The sequence below is a fragment of the Pinus tabuliformis genome, chromosome 3_2 (assembly GCF_031772625.1).
Source record: "Pinus tabuliformis cultivar Carrire ecotype Pingquan chromosome 3_2, CPIR1, whole genome shotgun sequence".
Classification (NCBI taxonomy): domain Eukaryota; kingdom Viridiplantae; phylum Streptophyta; class Pinopsida; order Pinales; family Pinaceae; genus Pinus; species Pinus tabuliformis.
In genome coordinates, this window is record NC_142302.1 from 847,612,365 (window position 1) to 847,630,925 (window position 18,561).

The 18,561-nt window shown below is 39.3% G+C and overlaps 1 long non-coding RNA gene across 2 annotated transcripts in view; it reads left to right on the forward strand.

The window, feature by feature from the left end:
* Window positions 1-17,278, forward strand: part of LOC149183320 (uncharacterized) — a 151,031-nt gene extending 133,753 nt beyond the window's left edge. For both annotated transcript variants that reach the window (XR_016257695.1, XR_016257696.1), the window contains 2 exons: window positions 16,575-16,713; window positions 17,002-17,278. This is a non-coding gene — a long non-coding RNA (uncharacterized LOC149183320). The remainder of the gene's footprint in view (window positions 1-16,574; window positions 16,714-17,001) is intronic.
* The last annotated feature ends 1,283 nt before the right edge of the window (window positions 17,279-18,561 follow it).

An 18,561-nucleotide genomic window follows, 5' to 3' on the forward strand; every position in this document is an offset into this window, starting at 1 on the left:
TCCTTGGCTTGGGTTGGGCATGGACACCTTTAGAAACCTCTATGCACACCTATTGTAGGTTGTTCTCTGAGTGCAGCTTCCGTGGAGTTATACTTCAGCTATCAGACATGTTAAGTTTAGGTATGTTCTATGCTAGAGCAATTTCTTTCAATTTTCACAGTTGGCTCAATATCTTTTCCAGATTAGCAATCACATCAGCATTAAAGTAAACATCAAATAGAACAAAAATATAAATTGCAGAAGACAAGCCAACACAAGAGGACACAAGATGTGGCGCTAGCCAGGGACAAACCCCAATGTGGGGAAACCCTTGATCAATTCTTCTTTTATGTTCTTCAAAGTTCAGCAGAGAGAGAGATAATACATTTACAATAGAAGTCAACGCTTTGACTTATCTAGATATGAGCATAGATCATTTCCTATAATGATGATACATGAGATCAGTTGAAGACATTCTGCTTCAACTGATTCTCCAAGGTGACGACTTCACCTAACATAGTGTTGCAGCTTGTACTCATGTTGCACCCGTCACTGTGTTGCACTTAGTCACTAAGCTGCTCCCATCATCATGCTGCTCCTTGCTAATATGCCCATCATGCTGCATCATTCATCATCATGCTGCCCTTTACTAACATGCCCATCACACTGTTGTTATAACTTCTTGTTGCTTCATCATCCGGCAACACTATACTTTTGTTTCTTCATTATACAACCATATGCACATCAACCTTAGCTGCTTGCTATGGCTTGCAGCCTAGCAAAGCAGCAAGGCTATAGTTCCAGAATCCTCCAAGCAGTCCCAAACTAAACAATCCTTCTTTTGTCATGCTGTCACCTACAACAATCCGAATTCATACATTGTCCTTTCTGACCTCTTTATATTGTGGCTCAGCTTCCTTGCAAACAGTCCTATCATGCCCAAACAGTCCTATAATAGGCCACGCTGTCACCTACAACAATGTGACATTATGACACCTGTTTAAATGATTGTAACAGGTCTCTTAGAGCTGCGTATAGGATCTTCTAGTTGCGGAATAAGGGCTGACATAACAGTAGCTCTAAGACCTTTCCTTGACAGCGTTTGAAGCTTCATCAGGCAGCATATAGGTCTTCCTTAGACTACGTATAAATCTTCTTCAGTGTGGCGAATTAGGGCTCCTTAACAGCAAATAGATGAGGTCTCTTTTGACTGCGATTAGCCCTCCTTTGTGCAGCGTATTTAACTGCGGATATAGGGTTGTATGAAGACCTCCTTTTGCTACGTAATAGGACCTGTGGCAGGGCTCCTTCCAACTGCGGCTATGCCTCATTGTGGCTGTGGATAACGAGTCTCTTTCCTGCTGCGTATAGGGTCAATAGACAGCGGATTCAAGCCTTCATTTAGGAACCATATTAGCCCTCCTTTCATCTGTGGATAGAGCCTCTTGAGACAGCGTATAGGGGATCATCCTTACTGCGGCTAGGGCAACATCTGCTATGGCTAGGGCATCAGCTACTGCGGCTAGGGCATTATGTTAAAATTGGAAACTAGGGCCAAACTCCATGTGGATCAGCTTATTTATGGCAGCTAATATTTTTATTGGATCCCTCTCGTCAAGAGGTGTAGGATCGATCCAAATATCATCAAATTCCGATAAGTATCTATGGAGATATGAATTTATTTCGATTATGTAATTATTATCAAGCCGACCAGCTCTTACGTAGGATCAAGAAGGCCAAACGTCATGTCTATTCAACCTCTATGTTTTTAGTATAAATATAAGAGAATTTGATGTCATTTAGAAACACTCTCAAGGTGATCTCCTCTCCACATCTTGGGTTTTTGGAGAAGGAGAATCACTAAGAATACGCTGGTCTAGAAGCAGCCCTAGCAGCAAATGATGCCCTAATTCTATGCAGGAAGATGATTCGTTGTTCATCTCTATACGTTGTTCAGGAAATGATACATGGTGAAACCCTAGCACAGCAAGGAAATAACGCAGTCATGGAAATGCATATATATGTTGTTATGAATAACGCAACTATGGCAATGGAGATACGCTATATGGATCGCAGTCATATATATTATGGGACACAATGATGTATGGAACGCTCATGGTATATACGATGGGCAGTCATATGCTGACTATGTATACGCAGGACATGAATGCCGCAGTCAAAGGGTGAAGGCAGCGGTCAAGGTGAAAGCGTGGTTTAAGAGATAGCATGGGCATCAATGCAGTTAGGCAACGTGGTTTAAAAGATACGTGGAACGCATCAACAGATAGCGTGGTTTAAAGAAATACGTGGAACGCATCAATGCTGGCCATACGCATAGCTGTACGCAGGCTATGATACAACGCTGCAATATATTTATATATGCAGGCAAACAACGCAGAGATATATATATACGATGGCATCATATATATACACAGCAATAGAGAAGATATTTACACGCTCAACTTTCACACTCAGGCAACATATATACATACACACAATCAATATATATACATGTAGTCAATTTATATACACGCACAATACGTAGATATTCGTGGGCAGTAGGGAATCAAAACCGTAGACATGTTACTTTGATACTCTGTCTACATAACTACAGTCAAGATCTGGTGAGAACAAATCCCGATGGATCTATAGATATCACTAAGTCATGATCTCTTATAAAGAGGTTTGAAATGAAAAGGGATTACTGTAGATGACAGCATGATTGTGTAGTTTGAGACTGCATGGAGGATTTCGGAACTATAGCCTCACTTATTTGCTAGGCTGCAAGCCATAGCAAGCAGCTAAGGCTGATATCAACAAAGGCAAATTGTTGTAGCACGATGAAGCAACGAGAAGGCAAAGGCAGGGGCAGCACTATGAGAACATGTGCATGGGCAGCACAATGATACATGGAGCAGAGGCAACGGCATGATGATGATGCACATTAGTTTGAGCAGCATGATGATGGATAAGATCATGGACATGGGCAGCATGATGATAATCATGATTAGTATAGAATGGTGCAATATGCAGTGGTGCAACTAGAGGACCAGATGCAGCACGATGATAGGTGAAGGAGTCACCTTGGAGAATCAGTTGAAGCAAAATGTCTTCAACTGATCTCATCGTTATAAGAGATGATCTATGCTCAGATCTAGATAAGTCAAAGTGTTGACTTCTGTTGTAAATGTACTATCTCTCTCTCTCTCTTTCTTTGCTGAACTTTGAAGAACATGAAGGAAGAATTGATCAAGGGTTTCCCCACATTGTGGGGTTTGTCCCTGGCTAGCGCCACATCTTGTGTCCTCTTGTCTTGGCGTGTCTTCTACGATTTATATTTATGTTTTATCTGCAGTTTATCTTAATGCTGATGTGATTGCTAACTGTGAAAATTTAAATAAATTGCTCTAGCATAGAACATACCCAAATTAACATGGGATCAGAGCTGAGGTGAAGACAATTCCCAAGCAAGAGTGAAAGAGCAATCACCAAAGATAGTTGGGACAAGAAAAAAGGATCAATGGGTTCGTCATAATTCACCCAGGGTGAAGTCGAAGCAGAGAATGGCGTAGCGAAAGTTTCTGATGGCCCATCTAAAGATCACTTCATTGGGAAGTTCGGATCTAAGGGTGGAAGGAAAGGTAGATGTCTTGGTTATATGTTCGGCCCTTATGCGAAGGAGTGTCCGAATGGCAGAGATGCAAGTCATCTAGGACACGACCGACTCTTCAAGGAAGCAAGGAACCCCAGGAATGGAAGTCGAAAGTTTTTAAGGTGGCATTCGTCGATGGAAAGGTACGTGTTTGAAAATAGAATTTTCAAAAATGCTTTTGAGTTCAGGGTTGCATTAAGTTACAGGAAGTTCACTGGGGACCATGTCCATTGACACATAGCACCGGAGGTCTGTGAGTCAGATGGTGACAGGGAAGCCTGAATTCAAAAAGAGCATGAAGGTACATGTCTGAGATGTACCGAAGGAAAATCTTATAAGGGGACCATCCCCCTCATGCCACAGGTCCACAGGTTTGGAACAACCTGAGGAGTTTGATTCATGATCAGGAATCTCATGCATGCAGGTGATAGAAAGCCCTCTATGGCTTGAAGCAAGACACCCCGGGCATAGTATGAGAGGATCAACAGCTGTCTGATGAAGCTGAGATTCACTAGGAGTGAAATCGATCCAAACCATCTGAAGGTTGTGGATGACAGACCTCTCATACCGGCACCTATGTCTGATAGGTGCAGACCCTCTCATTTGTAGAAGACAGAGGGAGTTGGATTCCGAATGTGGAAAGATAAATTGCAAGCCTGTGACTACCTTGAGGATCTTAACTTTCAAGAAGTTATATGGTAGTAATGTCGGACCAGATTTGGGAAATGCCTCTGAGTTTCATAAACTCATTCGCGTTGATGTTCTTAGAGAACCTCCGTCCGGACATATGCGCTATAGTTAGCATGGTGAGCTCATATTTGGTTGAGCCTCACTAGATTGGTGCCAAGAATCTTCTGAGATGTCTTCAGGGCACAATCTCTCATGGATTGAGATACACTGTTGGAAATATGAAATTGCATGATTATTCGAATGCTGATTGGGCAAGCAGTGTGGAGGATCACTGGAGCACTTCTTAGTGCTGTTTCTCTTTGGATTCTGCTTTGATATCATGGATGAGCAGGAAGCAAAAGTCGGTTGTTATAAGCACCGCCGAGACCAGATACATATCTACGAGTATGATCTCGTATGAAGCTGCCTGGTTGGGGAAGCTCTTCAGTGAGCTGTTTGTACACATGATGAATACCACTGTGATTCTCTGTAACAACCAGAGGTGGGACTCGATTATTGAGGAATCCCGTATTCGACGATTGCTCCAGTAGATAGACATCAGATACTACCTTATCTAGGATATGGTAAGTCGATGAGCAAGGAGGCTCCATCGCACTGAGATGATGTACAGGTCGCTAAAGCCCCGGGGGAAAGATCAAATCTGTGATTTTCCCGAACGACTTGGAGTCGTCAAGAGACCCTTGTACAAGGGTCCTGCATGTTGCATACATTGAGCTCTGGGAGCTCTGTGGGCTTGCGGTTCTTATTGGATCGACATATGACCACAGGATGACTCACTATCCCCTGGTGGTGTGCATGTACACCCCGTGGTGATTATGTAGCAGGATGATTGGTTCTCTTGTGAGGTCTGGATGATGTGTTATCCATGATGATTATGTAGCAGGATGATTGGTTCTCCTGTGAGGTCTGGATGATGTGTTCTCCATGACGATTATGCAGCAAGATGATTAGTTCTCCTATGAGGCTTGGATGATGTGTTCTCCATGGCGTTTGTGTAGCAGGATGATTAGTTCTCCTGTGAGGACGGGATTGATTAATTTCTCATGTCGAGGCATCCTACCCATGCAGTCTGGGACTCATGAGAAGTACCTCTCATCTGATCAATGAGAAGGGAAATGAAGTTAGGGACCATAGTAGTACCGATGGACGCATCGATGTATCTACCGTACTTCCCACACTAGAATGACCTTCATTGATCTGGGATCAATGATACTGGTTTGGGACCAGTGGTAGGAGTTGTACCTACTATGACACTGACTTTTGGTCGGTTGAGACTGGTCTGGGACCAGTGGTACATACTCCGAGATTGACTTCGTGTCAGTGCAGGACTGGTCTGGGACCAGTGAGAGTGTGGTACATACTATGACGCTGACTTCGGGTTGTTTGAGACTAGTCTGGGACCAGTAGTACACTCTCTGAGCCTGCGATACTGGTCTGGGACCAGTGGTAGGAGTTGTACCTACTATGATACTGACTTCAGATCGGTTGAGACTGGTCTGGGACCAGTGGTACATACTCTGAGACTGACTTTGAGTCAGTGGATTGGTCTGGGACCAGTGGTAGAAGTGGTACCCACTATGACACTGATTTTGGGTCGGTGGAGACTGGTCTGGGACCAGTGGTACGCACTCTGAGACTGACTTTGGGTCAGTGGAGAATGGTATGAGACATTCTCGATCAATTCTTCTTCTTCATAGTTCAACAGAGCTAAGTTGAGCAGAGCTAGAGCCAGCAGAGCAGAGCTGAGCAAAGCTAGCAGAACCAGCAAAGCTGAGCAGAGCTGGGCAGAGCAATGCAGGGCACTGATGGCAGAGATAGTACAGTCGGACTTATGGATCAGCAAATGGAGTTCTCCCTAGTTGAGAGGGAGTGTTAAAATTGGCAACTAGGGCCAAACTCCATGTGGGTCAGCTTATTTATGGAAGCTAATATTTTTATTGGATCCCTCTCGTCAAGAGGTGTAGGATCGATCCAAAGGTCATCCGATTCCGATAAGTATTTATGGAGATATGAATTTATTTCGATTATGTAATTATTATCAAGCCAACCAGCGCTTACGTAGGCTCAAGAAGCCCAAATGTCATGTCTATTCAACCTGTATATTTTTAGTATAAATATAAGAGGATTTGATGTCATTTAGAAACACTCTCAAGGTGATCTCCTCTCCACGTCTTGGGTTTTTGGAGAAGGAGAATCACTAAGAATACGTTGGTCTAGAAGCAGCCCTAGCAGAAAATGATGCCCTAATTCTACGCAGCAAGATGATCCGTTCTTCATCTCTATACACTGTTTAGGAAATGATACATGGTGAAACCCTATCACAGCAAGGAAATAACGCAGTCATGGAAATGCATATATATGCTGTTATGAATAACGCAGCTATGGCAATGGAGATACGCTATATGGATCGCAGCCATATAGAACAGTCATATATATTATGGGACGCAATGATGTATGGAACACTCATGGTATATACGCTGGGCAGTCATACGCTGACTATGTATACGCAGGACATGAAGGCCGCAGTCAAAGGGTGAAGGCAGCAGTCAAGGTGAAAGCGTGGTTTAAGAGATAGCGTGGGCATCAACGCAGTCAGGCAGCGTGGTTTAAAAAATACGTAGAACGCATCAACAGATAGCATGGTTTAAAGAAATACGTGGAACGCATAAATGTTGGCCATACGCATAGCTATACGCAGGCTATGATACAATGCTGCAATATATTTATATATGCAGGGAATCAACGTAGAGATATATATACACGATGGCATCATATATATACACAGCAATAGAGAAGATATTTATACACTCGGCTTTCACACTCAAGCAACATATATACATGCACGCAGTCAATATATATACACGTAGTCAATTTATATACACGCACAATACGCAGATATTCGTGGGCAGTAGGGAATCAGAACCACAGGCATGTTACTTTGATACTCTGTCTACATAACTACAATCAAGATTTGGTGAGAACAAATCCCGATGGATCTGTAGATATCACTAAGTCACGATCTCTTATAAAGAGGTTTGAAATGAAAATGGATTACTGTAGATGACATCATGGTTGTGTAGTTTGAGACTGCATGGAAGATTTCAGAACTATAGCCTAGCTGCTTTGCTAGGCTGCAAGCCATAGCAAGCAACTGAGGCTGATATCAACAAAAGCAAATTGTTACAGCATGATGAAACAACGAGAAGGCAAAGGCAGCAGCATAATGGGCAGCACTATGAGATCATGTGCATGGGCAGCACAATGATACATGGAGTAGAGGCAGCAACATGATGATGATGCACATTAGTTTGAGCAGCATGATGATGGATAAGATCATGGACATGGGTAGCATGATGATAATCATGATTAGTATAGCATGGTGCAGTATGCAGTGGTGCAACTAGAGGACCAGATGCAACACAATGATAGGTGAAGGAGTCACCTTGGAGAATCAGTTGAAGCAAAATGTCTTCAATTGATCTCATCGTTATAGGAGATGATCTATGCTCAGATCTAGATAAGTCAAAGTGTTGACTTCTGTTGTAAATGTACTATCTCTCTCTCTCTTTCTCTGTTGAACTTTGAAGAACATAAATGAATAATTGATCAAGGATTTCCCCACATTGTGGGGTTTGTCCCTGGCTAGCGCCACATCTTGTGTCCTCTTGTCTTGGCGTGTCTTCTGCGATTTATATTTATGTTCTATCTGCAGTTTATCTTAATGCTTGTGATTGCTAACTGTGAAAATTTAAATAAATTGCTCTAGCATAGAACATACCCAAATTAACACATTAGCTACTTATCCCAGTGTACTCTTAGTGTCTCTCTTCTTCACCAAAAACCCAAAGACGTGGAGAGGAGGAGATCACATGAAGAGTGTGTCAAAATGACTTCAAGTCCTCTTCTACTTATACTAAAACGTAGATGATGAATAGACATGACTCTTGGGCTTCTGAGCCCACACAAGTTGCTAGCCGACTTGACAATTTGTCTTATAACACAAATAAATTCATAACTCCATGAATACTTATCGGAATCAGATGATCTTTAGATCAATCCTACACCTCTCGATGAGAGGGATCTAATAAAAATATTAGTTGCCATAAGTAAGATGACCCACATGGAGTTTGGCCCTAGTTGCCAATTTTAACACTCCCTCTCAACTAGGGAGAACTCCATCCGTTGATCCATATGTCCAACTGTACATCTCTGCCATCAGTGCCCTGCACTGCTCTGCTCTGCCTTGCCCAGCTCTACTCGGTTCTGCTCAGCTCTACTAGTTCTGCTTAGTCATGAAGAAGAAGAATTGATCGAGAATGTCTCATACCATTCTCCACTGATCCGAAGTCAGTCTCATAGTGTGTACCACTGGTCCCAGACCAGTCCTATACCGACTCGAAGTCAATGTCATAGTGGGTACCACTCTCACTGGTCCCAGACCAATATCAATATGAGGAGCAGGAGAGATTTCGTATGGGTGTTGTAGATCGGATTGCTCTCTGCTAATTCAGATGGTATAGATCTAGTCTTTGGATGGATCAAGGAGCAGTAGTCATGGTTACAAAACAGTAAAGGCTCTCGCTCATACCTCTGCAGTCTCAGCATGATCACCATAAGGTAAGTCTTAGAAGTTATCAGTGTGAAGGGTTCATCTCTAGTCATCTCCGCATTTTGTAGCCTTCGCATAATGATGGTGATATCTCTGTAAATATAAGGAGACTTAACAGTGACAAGAGTCACAGTTTCAACATAATGTGAAACAGTGGTAAGAGCGACTGTCTCGGCATGATAAGGAAAGGTAATAAGGATCATTACAGTCTCAGAATTCACCCTCGACATGATCTTAGTTAGAGGACAGTGATGGAGGTATGATGAAACATTTATCATGATGACTATCATAATGGAGTAGAGATCTCATTCTCGGCATACCTAGTAAATATCGGATGGATGAAGCAGAGAGGACTACGAATGAGGACACAACATTTGCATGAAGTCTGGGCTAATAGTCTTGGCATATTCATAAGTGTATATGTGCATACCCTTAGTTATGCTTACAGTCTCGACATATTCCCTTGGTATACGATATTAAGGTACAATGATGATCCTAGTGCTTATGGAAACATGATGAATTAGTCATCATGATGATTGTCACAGTGAAAATCTCAACAGACCTCGTTGATCTAATGAAGAAGCAACAGTAAAGATATCGGTGCAATAAAGGTACAACAATGATGATCTGGGTGAAGGATCAACAAGGATGATTACGGTCATGGTGCAGTAGTGACCTAATTTAAATGCTGGAAAACGTACTCTTTGAAATGCAGTAAAGAAGGTCATCTTCATAAGATCTCAATTGGGAGATCTGAGAAAGATGGATAAGTTGTGGACAAAAGTGCTGAAGGTTAAAAGACTAAAGCATGAGAAGGGAAGTTTGGTCCTCAAACCAGACAGTTTTCAGTGCTATGGGAAGATTATGGAAAGGAGCTCATATCACCGGAAGGAAAGAGGAAGTAATAGACCTCTACTATGAGTGAGATGGTGTCCCTCACAAAAGGGTCCTATCACAAGCTCCAAATCTCCTGTAGATATGTTCATGATGATAAGATGCATCGTGGCATCATGAAAACAAGAGCTCGTAATCATGAAGGACAAAATCCATGTCAGTCGAGCATGAAGGACATAGCTCTTGGGAATCTCATTGGACACTAAAGGAAAGGACAAGAAGTCAAAGGAAACATTTGCCAGATGGGGATCTACAAGACCTTGAAGATTCTCTGATGAAAACCTCAGCGGAGGATCCCCTAGTTAGGAAAGGCAGCGAGTGTTTCATCAGGAAATCCAACCTTTGGAATTCATGAGATGATGGTCCAATGACATGAGAAATGAAGCAGACCAGGGGATTGAAGATGTTTTCAATCAAGGAAGCTGCTAGAAGCAGCGAAGGTAAAACAAGGTGTATGCTTATGTTTATACTTAATATTGTAATGTCATGATGTATGGTTGTAGGTGAAATAGATCAAGCTGATCAAAAGGAAATAGATCTCCTCCTCTGAAAGGATGCGGAAAGACATAAATTTAACTAGATGAAATCAACATAATATGTCCTCATATGAAGTATGAGGTAGTTGACTGAAGAACTCTGAGAGATCCTAGAAATGAAAGACATGAGGATGAAAGAGATTGCGAGACATGTAACCATGACGAAGGTAGTCAACATCCAGAGGATCAGGAAGACTTGACCAAGAAACCTCCTGGAATGATGAGTAGACTTTGATGTAAGTCTAAAAAGATGAGGACCCTTGACAACAGATATCATTGGGAGATGTGTCAACATAGGTGCAGGATGATTGATTCCTACAAGAAGATGTCACTGAAAGAAGGCCATCACCAAAAGGTAATATGTCATTTGTTTTTGGTGTCTGACCTCTTGGAAAAGTATGGGTATGTGTGCAGGATCATGGAAAGGAGAGTTGTGAAGGATGTCACAAGTTACAACTATGTACCTTGTGATCCAGAGTAATCACTGTTAAAAAATGAAGACAGATGAACTTATGAATGAAGCTCCAGATGTAAATCCAAGGAGGACACTTTCCGGGAAAGAAGGAATGACATGATGAAGGAAAGTGATGGATGGTTGAACCCTACATGTGAAGAAATTGATGACATCAAGATCTTGAATCATCAGTCAACTAGAAGACCCTATAAAGCACTGATGATAGAGTCCCTGGGTAAGAGGGAGCTCTGGGAAGTTCCTATGAGTAAAGGAACTCGAGCAAGTTTCTGAGTGAAGAGAAACTTGGAACTCGTGCCTGGTTAAGAGGGAGAGTTAGACACGACATTCTTGTCTTCAGTTTGGAAGAAAGAATGGAGGATTGAGTTATCATCTGGCATCCGACACTCTTTGAGGATGAGGTAGGGCATCCAAGACAAGAGTGGGCAGGAGGACTGATATTCTTGAGGGCTGGGAACCCAAGATAAGAATAGTCTTAGTAGGGCATACTCAGAGAACACCCGGGTCAGTGTGATCCTAAGAGAGACAATGATGATGCGTGTCTATCAGTCATTGGTCTCGCCAACATTGTGTGCTTTGATCTATTTGAGAGATAGAGTTGTTAGTCAAGGCCTTGCTATATGGAAACAATGTTGGTTGAAATGATGCTATAACAAATGGATAACTAATTCGACTCTTTACTTATAAGAAATCTTGTATTGAGAATGTCCATGTACCATGTGTAAATGAATACCTCCCTAGTTAAGAGGGAGTGTTGAAAATCGTGTAACTAGGTTCAGCCTTCATTATGTCAAATTATGCATTAATGTATTTTTGTATTAAAATAATTATTTTTCTCTAATCAAAGGGGCTCAAGATAAGTCATATAATAAGTGAAGACATCCATGTATTATTTATAAATGTAATGAATGTAAGTCCTTCTAGATCATCAAAGAAATACTCAAATGTGTACCCACAGATTTACTCAAGAAAACCACTCAGAGGCTATGGATTCATGTCGGCTCAGCGAATTAATCAAAGGAAATATCGACCTAATCTAGGCTCACGTCGACTCAATAAGATGAGAGGGAAAGCCTACTTATAGGCTAAGTGTGGCTTCTCCAAAAGGCAAATCAAGTCTGATCTCTCACGTTGAAGGGAAGCGGTCTTAAGGTCGAGGAAAGGGAAGGTAGCCGTAGCACATGAGGAAGTCTGTCCCCTCGTGCGAAGTGACCACCGAACCTGCTCCTCATTACGTCATATAGATCAGGGTTAGGTTCTTGCATTATCTAACTGTGGGAAGGGTTTGAAGGGCAGTTCTGGTTGTAATCAAGACAAGGAGACCAATGTTGGAAAGTGCAAGGGTAACATATGGCTAGGAGAGCCCTAACTTCATCCACATACATACATACGTTTTGAAATCTCGAGCCTCTTCCTTCACTGTGGTGATATTCAACATAATTACCTTGTGAAAGCCTTGAAGATAAGCCCTATTCGTAACTTTGACAACATATGAGACATCTACATGTGAAGCAAGGATAGATCGAGGCTAGGAGAGCCTATCCGAACTGTTTTGGTGCAGAATGTCATGATGATCCATTGCAGAATTGATCAAGCATGATTGGGTACACATTTTTGAGGTATTGTCATTTGATGTTGAAGGCATTTTCTGGGTCATGTAACTTCTCAATAAAGATTCTATAAGAAAGAGTTCAAGGGTTTTTCCTCTCAAGTTTTGTAGAGGTTTTTGCCTTGTGGCATGGTGCCAATATCCTGTGTACTTGTGCATGGTTGATTTTTTTGTTTTGATAGTTGATTGATGATAATACTACATGGTAATAATAATATCTATCAAATCTGAAGGAAAATAATATCTCAAGCAGTGATCATAGTAAAGAGAAATAGATCAATTGTATTGCCCTTATTTTCTCAGCAGAGCACTCAGATGATCCACAGATTCATCATTATCAGCGATATGTACACTGGAATTTTGTGAACCCATTTTGCATTTTGTAATGTAAATGTTCCTAGTAAGAAAAATGTATGTAACAACTTAGGTAAATTTATTTTTCTGATTCATGTGTGTTTCTAAACACGAATGATTGACAGAGTTTTTCCCTCCAACCTCACCCAAAGCTAGGGTGGATTTTTTCATCGAGATCTTAAATGAGTCATAGTGTTATTTATCGAGTCTCTGTAAAAGTGATTTGGGAATAATTCTAACTATTTGGTTAGATTATTTTATTACAAGTCACTTAGTCTACTAGATCATATTTTGTGTCGCAGAAATGGGTAAATGTTGAGGGTTTATAACGAACGGGTGTTCCCCCTTCATGGGTTAGAAATGTAATATTTCATGTAAATAATATTTTAGCTATAATGCTAAAGTATTATAGGGTTGGAAAAATTAATAATCCTCTCATGAGTCAATTAATTAAAATTTCTGGCTAAAATAAATTAAAATACTAAAGCCAGAAATTTAATTAATTTAGGTCCTAGGAAAAATTAAATTTTTTAACATTTAAAATTCGTGGGTTTTAAAGTTTTTAATTTTTGGAGGTCCCCGACCAAAGGAATATTGAAAATTTCAAGATATTTTGGACCCTTGGGCCATAGTAGTTAAGTCAAAGTCAATTTTTTGAGGCAATTAACTCAAAATAATCATTTTTGAGTTAATTAAAAAAAAATTAAAAGCGAAATTCGAATTTCTTCAAAATGTAACTTTGTTTCAATGGTGATGATTAAAAGATCATTTGATCTTCATCAACAGTTGAGATTGCTTTGACGGGGATCAAGCCAACTAGCCATTGGAGAATTTATCTATAAATTAGAGGTCTCTCTCCATTATTTGGATCCGATTTTTTGAATCGTGTACTTGCTCTAATTGCTCTAAGAAAACTCTTGTAACTTTTTTTCTGGTTAATAAAACACAAAGACTTTGGGGTTTCAGACCGTGGTGTTCCTATTTCATATTTATGTGGTAATATTTTTCTTAATACTCTGCTGCTTTTATTTGTATTTACTAGATAATAGCCTTTGATGATTGATCTATGTACATGTATCTTGCACATATTTCTGGGGATTTTAAATATCATTTTGATTTGATAGAAGTAGCAGGTATCTCTATTTATTGATGATTTTATGATAATTTTGAATCTTTATTAATCTAACAAGCAGATCTAATTGTGCAGTGCAGAAGTTATCATTCAAGATTTGGGTGTTTGGGCTTGTGCCTCTTTAAATTTCAAGTTCATTTATAAATTTGTGCAAAATTGTTTAGATTTGGCTAATAGAGGGCTTTGATCTGTAGATCTACTAGATATGTAGAATATTATTGTAGATATCAAATTTTTTATTTCATTGGGGTTTTGGGTATTTCATATTTTTGTATATACATGTTTTGGGGTTTGCTGTCTTTTGTTTTTGCATGGACATATTTGAAGATTGCAGACGATTTTTGTGGATTCTGGAGACAGATATAAGCCCCGGAGGGCATCTCCATTTTGTTTGCAGGTTTAAGAGAAATTTCCAGAGGATTGTGGGCAATTTTTTTTTAAGGGCCTAGAGGCCCTGTGCTGGCCATCTCTAGCTCCTTCTCGACCTCCTTTCTTCTCCTCTTGACCTGCTCCCCTCCTCTCAGCTTGCTCTCGGCCTCCCTTATCCCTCCAACTTCTTGGCCTCCCAACTTATCTCCCTTTCTCTCCCTCATCTCTCAGCCTCCATTCCCTTTCCCTTCCTCCCTTTCACCCTCGGCCCTCACTTCTCCCTCACAGAAGCCACTTCTTCCCCTCAGCCACTTCACTCCATCCTCTCCCTCACCCCTCCTCACTCTATCCTCTCCCTCGCTGCCTTATGACCTCCTCCCTCTCGACCCTCATTCTCAACCTTCCCTTTCAATCGTATGTCCTCCCTTCTCCCCTCTTCTCGGCCTTCCCTCTCTTCATTCTCGGCCTCCTTTCAGCTCCATCTCTCAGCCTCAAGGCATCCCACCCTCAAGCCTCCACTCCTTCACCAAAAGTTTCTCACTAATTTTTCCTAAAAAATACCAAAAAAAAATTAACAAAAATTTTCCAATTTTTTTTTTTTTTTACCAAGTTGAAGATCTTCAGTGATTTGGGCAGCTTGTCTCCAAGTGTCTTCAAGCCCCTAAGGGTTGATTGGTGCACATCCTCTAAACCCTTACCTCATTTGTTTGATCTGATCGAAAGAAAGACTAATATTGGCATATAATCTCAGTTAATTAAGGCTTGAAAACAAATTTAGTTTGCAGTCTTTTATTGCAATACATTTAAGAAATAGAAGTTATCTTTAGTAACCTTCTTCATGCTAATTGATAAATTTCTGTATACTATTTCTTTGCTTTTTAGTAATTTATTTTTGAGTTCTATTCATCAAATGCATCACTAGATTTGAAATAGTTAAACTCAAAAATTTCTAAATTATTAGTTAGCAGTTTGTTATGTGAAGTTTCTGCTTTTATACATAGAAAAAAATCTGAATATTGCATGGTAATGGGGCCCATGGTTTAAAATATATTGCTGGAATTGACATTTGTTTTAAGAGAAAATTACTAGATTGATATTTCATTGAATGTAATCTGAGTTTAAACACTTAGTTTAATTTGTGAAGTACATTTGTTTTTACATGCTCATGCAAGTAAGACTAATCTAATTTTACTTATGCATCTAATGATCTCTGATTGAGTACTTCATGCAAATGGATTTCTGAATATTAAGTGTTTTATTTCCAGCATTTTACATTGGTTTCCTATTGTACATTTTTCTGAGCCTTAAGTTAAAAAACATTCCCAAGACATATTTCAGAAATAATTTTAGGCCCTCCTCCTTTCACGATTACATTATTTCACTTTGCATTTGCATACTAAGATAGTTCTTGCACATTAGAATTTTACTTCCAAGCATAAGCTTGGTCGATAGAAACATTAAGGGATCAAACTTATAACAAACATGTTAACTAAAATTGATCAAGTCCCTGCATTTCACATAGCTTTAAGTTTTGCATTTGCATATAAGATAGTCGAATCATTCAGCAACAGTTTCCCATCCTTTACTTGGACTTTATCTCCTTCGCCAGATAATTGACTCCATCAGGCATGTGTATCATTTTCCTCAAATCAAATCGAATCCTTTAAAAGTTTTGTGCAATCTAAACGAGTATTGAATGCTTAATTATGTCTCCCAGATTGGTTGGTTCCCAACCGATTTTCCCTCATTCCATTTTCATAGGGGCTACCTCTCTCAGTCTGCTATTGGGAGACAACTTGGGAGACAACTCAAACAGAGGGATTGGGGATCAGTGTGACAACCCTCGATCTGAGACGTTGTCGCGGTGCCTAGACATTTTGTGCGACAACACATCTAACTATTATCCTCAGGGTAATGGTCTTGCTGAATCAAGTAATAAAAATATTATAACCATTATCAAGAAGATAGTTGGAGACAATAAGAGGGCTTGGGATAGCAAGATCAAGTATGCACTGCAGGGAAATAGGATTAACAAGAAGAAGACTACTAGAAAAAGTCCCTTTGAATTATTTTATGTCTTGGATATAACTTTACCTGTGCACCTTAGATGCCATCTTGCCAACTTCTTCAATATTTTACTAATGAAAAAGATGTTGTTCAATATGATCAAATGGTAGAATTGGATGAAACTAGTAGGAACGCTTTTGATAGCATGTGTAAAAGTCAATCTAATGTTAAGAAAAGTTTTGATAAATCTTCTCGAGCTCGATCTTTGCAGATTGAAGATATGGTATTACTTTGGGATCGCATGAATGAGAGGCCTGGAAGTCATGGAAAGTTCGATTGCTTGTGATTGGGACCTTATATCGTCAACGCAATTTCCAGAACAAATTCATTCCACTTGAGCACATTGGATGGTGAACCACTTGACTTACTTGTAAATGGCTAGATGCTCAAATTGTTCTACAAAGATGACATTTGATGCCATGGAGCATCCTCTATATTGTATTTCTAACCTTACTCCTTTTCATTTATGTTACTGGATCAAGTTTCATTTTAGTATTTCCATTTCACGTCGATAGATTAGATTTCATTTCTCTATTATTAGAATATAAGTCTTCTATTCTAGTGCTTGATATTATATGATGATTATGATTTGTATATGAATGGATATGTATTTGATCTACTTTGGTTTTTGAATGCAGATTCTGGATTCTCACATTCCTTCATTGAAGCAATGTGTCTCCAAGTAGAGTTAAATGTTGACCACATTTTGTCAATTGTCCAAGAAGGGTAAAAGTCAGTGGACAAACTTTTTTCAAAGATTAGTGTCATCATTCAACATTAATTTTGTCATTGTAAACCCTAATTCTGCAAGTTTATTGTAAATGATGCTAGTATGATCGTTTAATTATGTAACAACACCTAGGTAAGCCTCTGATTTTGACAAAGGATTTTATCTTAGGAAGTTTTTTAACCTCACCGAATTATGTGTGTTTCTAAATATGGATGATCGGCAAAGTTTTTCTTCCATCTTAAACCCCAAAGTTAGGATGGAATTCTTTGACAAGGTTTTAGGTGAGTCCTGGTGTTATATCGAGTCTTTTGTAAAAGTGTGTTTGGGAATAATTTAAGCAGATTTGGCTAAATTATATTACTACAAACACACTTGATCTATACTAGATTTTGCAGAATTGGGTAAATTATTAAGGGTCTATCTAAAGGTGTTTTCTCCTTTCAAGGATAGAATTAATTGTAATATCTTGATGTAAAAATATTTTGGTGCATGGTCCCTCATATTTAGACACCATGGCTTAAAATATTTGAGGGTGGAAAAAGTTATTAATCCCCTCTGGTGTCAATTAATTAATTTTTCTAGCTAAATTAAATTGAAATCCTAAGCTAGAAAATGAATATGAATTAATTTTGAGTCAAAAAATAAAGAAAATAAAATTCTCTCCAAGTGGAAAAACAAATTTGGAGAAAGTGGTCATTCCCAAGGAAGAATTAATTTGACAAATCCAATTCCAAGGTAGAAAAAACACAAGAAATTCTGTGGGGCCAGTCAAAAAAACTATTTTTTCTAGGTCTAGTTAGTTAAAGAAATAAAATTCGTGGGTCCAAAAGAAGTCAAATTTTCAGTTGTTATTATTCAAGATCAAGTAAAAAATTTGCAACCGGGTTTACTTTTGATGGTGTTCCTCTTTATTTTCTTGTGGTATTGTTTTCTGGATCATGTGCTTAATACTCCATTGAATAAATTTTAGAAAGTGGTTTCTTGTGGTATTGTTTTCTGGATCACGTGATTAATAATCTATTGAATAAATTTTAGAAAGTGGTCATTCCCAAGGAAGAATTAATTTGACAAATCCAATTCCAAGGTAGAAAAATCACAAGAATTCTTTGGGGCCAGAAAAAAATAATTTTTTTCAAAAAAATTATTTTTTCTAGGTCTAGTTAGTTAAAGAAATAAAATTCGTGGGTCCAAAAGAAGTCAAATTTCTAGTTGTTATTATTCAAGATCAAGTAAAAAAATTGCAACTTCTTGTACCTAGCCTTTTTCCAATTGGGGGGATCTAGATCTCTCTATTTTCTATATAAGGAAACTATTTGCTCCTCATTTGTCACCGGAATTTTGTAATCAAGCTTTGAGTCAAGATCTCAATAAAGATTTGGGGTTTACTCTTGATGGTGTTCCTCTTTATTTTCTTGTGGTATTGTTTTCTGGATTATGTGCTTAATACTCTACTGAATAAATTTTATAG